General features: G+C 29.2%; 1 long non-coding RNA gene across 1 annotated transcript; it reads right to left on the bottom strand.

Annotated features, from left to right (window-relative positions):
* Window positions 1-788: 788 nt before the first annotated feature.
* Window positions 789-3,452, bottom strand: LOC132254752 (uncharacterized). Its single transcript, XR_009467084.1, has 3 exons — window positions 3,287-3,452; window positions 3,101-3,183; window positions 789-885 (listed from the first exon to the last, which is right to left on the bottom strand). It is a non-coding gene; the product is annotated as an uncharacterized LOC132254752 (long non-coding RNA).
* Window positions 3,453-3,862: the final 410 nt, after the last annotated feature.

Here is a 3,862-nt window from a genome sequence, read left to right as displayed (position 1 = left end):
ACATGCACTTATTCACTCAAAATAGTTGCAAGACATTAAAAAATAGAGAAAAAAATGTAAGAAAGTTAGAGCATATGCAAAGTAGCACAAAATTGACTGATTGGACAATACAATTGATGCAAATATCACACAAAATTTGATTTCTACTTTTCTGTCCCAACAATATTTGACATCAATCAATGTGTTTGTTAGGTAATTTGACAAAATTTTAATAAAAAAGCTTAACATGCTATAAGAAAAACCAATTGAGATCCACATGGACCATAAATTAGCATCTACATTGGCAAAAAATATGACGTTCCATGATCAAAACAAAAACATTGACAAAAGATATCCTTTCTAAAAAAATGCATAATGAAGAAGTAAGTGGAATTGAAGTACCTTGGTACTCACGATTAAATTTTTGACATATTCGTAAAAGTATGAATATTTAGTAAGTCCATTGTGCTAATTGATTTTTATATTAGGTGTGGAGACAACTATTATAATATATGTTAAACTTTTTAATGTTACTTTAACTCCATTGATTGATAGTCCAAACATATTTTTACTTGGCTTTTTTACTTTGATTATAGAAACTTGAATATGGATATGACAAAGTTTATGCTATAAATTAATAAATTTACTATAAAATATTGACACAACTACAAAAACGATCGTGATCCCAAAGCATATGCATTGTAGAAAACTAATGCATTAATTATTTGTGCAAAAGCAAAGTTCTCAATTTTCAAGCAAAATATTTGTTCTTTTGTAAATTAAAAAAATGCTATATGACAAAACGTTACCATGAGCAATAAGTCGTCTTTGGAAACATGTTGAACGTGAAGAGTATTTGATATCTCAAGACAATTTGGAATTGATGTCCTCATTACAAAATTCCAACTGGAATAGATTCAAACTAAAATCATTTAAATTTGGCTCTTGGAAACTTCCAATAAGAATTAGAATAAGAATGTGAATTCTTAATTACCATAAAACAAAGTACTCAGACTAATCAAATATCAATTATTTAAGAATGTGTAATAATGGTAATCTTCTATTCTGAAATGTATACATTGTCAATGTTGGAAAGTAACTCAAATTTCTAATTAATATATACTCACTTCTATGAAGAATATTATATAGAAGATCTTCTATGTTGCTATGTTATTACAATATTATAGTTTTTTTTATAGGATAAGGAAAGTTACTAGGAACATCTCTATAAATATTCTAGGTCATAAGGGGGAAAAAGAAATAAGATGAAATGGGTTTGTCTACATGCTAGATAGAGATATGAGAAAGAATAGAAGACACCTAATGAAATGAAGGCTCAAGGTTCAAGATGTGGATATAAGGAATAAAGAAATATGAGATTTTTTAGGACTTAACATTGGTATATAAGGAACAAAGGTTCAAGATCTGTAATATTCTCTATAATATAGTAGAATGATTTCTCTTATTAGTAGATATAGGCATTGTTTTTAAACTATGCTAAAACCTTTTATTCCTTTGTGTGTTGTTTATTTTATATTTATATTCTAACACTAATATATCAGCACTAAAGCTTTCGCTAGTATGACAAATTGGTGTCAAAGCTCAAATTGAGAATTCTAGAAGAAGCAAAGAGAACAAAACACAAAAGCAGATTACAAAGGAATTTTAGTTGAAGGTAGAGTCAGTTGTTCTCTCATCAAAATGTGATACAAGAAATGTGTTTTCGTTATCCAAGATAAGCATAGCTTCTCCTGTACACTTATTCTATCTTAAAAGGTAGAAATGATGAAGTGTTTGAATGATTTAAATCCATAGCACATGACAAGACTGTGATGCACAAAGGTAACAATGATATTTTAGGAGTGTGCCGCACAATGGAAGTTATGATATAGAGTAAGGATTTGATTCACATATGTTTATTAAAGTGTGTATCAAAGATAGATAAAAGATAAACTTGATAGAATTTGATCAAGATGATAAAGAGTTCAGATTTCCTTTTAAGATGGTTCTAGCTAGTACTAGATTAGTGTTTGAGTTAATTAAAAGAAAGCCAATATGCTTTGTACATTGCATCAAATGAAAAAAAAGAAAAAGAAAATTAGCACACTCTTTACATGATTTTAATGCTCTTTGGTTGAGAAATTTCTAGACAAATCCATAATTTCATATTAAGGCAAAAGCATTTATAATGTATACGACTATAAATTTTAGTAACTTCTAGTGAAGTGATCTATCTAAATAAGAGAGTAGTATTTAATAAATAAAATAAACCTAGCTCATTAAAAACCACAAAAGTATCCTACACGAGCTCCCACTAGAAAGAACTTTTCAATTCCAAAATCTTGTACTTGAAAGTGTTCTGGAGTTTGAGTGCAATAGAGAACACTATAGAGCACTTCAAGAATCAAAAAGAACTTTTGGCTAGCCGAAAAGTTGCACCAGAATGGTGCTCAAATTTGAAGGATGCTCAATATGGAATTATTTAGAGTCAGATACAAATGGTTACATATAAATGAAGCGGATTGGCTAAAGTTTTGTTCAAGGTGAAATATTAATTATTTTATTGATTTTAAAAGGTTCATTTGATCCTAACTTGCAATTATGACTTGAAATTAAGTTATTAGCTAAATTTCCATTTCTAGCTAAGAATTCAATAGACTTGGCTTGAAGGCGAAGAACTAGCTATAATTTGCCAAGCTTAGAACCAACTAAAATTTGGTTAATGTAACGGATGTCTAGCCACAATGATGAGGAGATAGACAAATGTTACTAAAGATGAAGCAATTGGGTCATCAAGGTTCAAATAATTATCCCTTTTGGCCAACATATGAAGCATGATCACCAACCAAAATGGAAGGCGCTAAGAAGGCAGATCAAAGACATAATAGCAACCAATGGAAGCATATATATATATTTAATCCTTTTGAGACCATGAGTGGTGGATTAAGAAGAATTGAATCATAATATAAATTTGAATATGTACTTAATGCTCAACCAAGGAAGTAATGCTTTTTGTTAATTGTTGACCACATTGAAGCTCAAAGGTACAGGACTACAGTGAGGGAATTGGTAAGGCTTATATATATTATGCATTCTGTTAGTAACATTCAAACTTTATTACCTGTCTATCAATATCTCTTCAGCATCCAATAATTTAGTCAAGTAAACTACAGGCCTAGACTCTGTATGAGAAAGTTGATTTCCCTGTCAAGTAGTTAAAAGAAACATATCTTTTATCTCTTTATGTAGTAATAGAAATAGGATGAAGGTAGCAACTTATATGAAAAGATGATAATTATTGTATTACCCATCCAAGAGAAATTGAAATGTTAACTTGTGTTCCCAAAGGCATCACACCAATTGGCGGTGTCGGATGGAGTTCCATATCACAGAATGCTTGTAAAACCCGATTTGTTGTAGCATCGCCACCAAAAACCTGGTGAAGCATACATATATAGTCATTATGATGAGTTAATTGAGAGAAATCCAACTGCATATATCTTATATATATGTTATAATAAAATAACATTTACAAGTACTCCACTTACCAGTATCTTTAGTACATCTAGAAGGTTTATGATTTTTTTTCTTTTCTTTTTAAACAATCTAATAGATTATTGCATAGAATAAAAGAAAAAAAATGATATAATAATTAATGAATTTGTTTAATATTTTATTAGAATAAATAATTATTCAATTAGAGAGAATTCTCCATTTTTAATTTCACTCGTATCATATTTACTTATATCACTTATGTCATTTTAATAATTATTCAAATAATTACTAGAGTTTGAGCTCAACATCTAAACAGAAAGTTGGGAGAAAGCTTTTAGGTAGTTGAATGACGCTCTCTTTTAATTCTTAAGACAAAGGAAGCCTTATA

The sequence above is a fragment of the Vitis vinifera genome, chromosome 12, assembly GCF_030704535.1.
Source record: "Vitis vinifera cultivar Pinot Noir 40024 chromosome 12, ASM3070453v1".
NCBI classification, from domain to species: domain Eukaryota; kingdom Viridiplantae; phylum Streptophyta; class Magnoliopsida; order Vitales; family Vitaceae; genus Vitis; species Vitis vinifera.
Note: the sequence above shows the minus strand (reverse complement) of the source record. Positions and strands in the feature narration are given on the sequence as shown.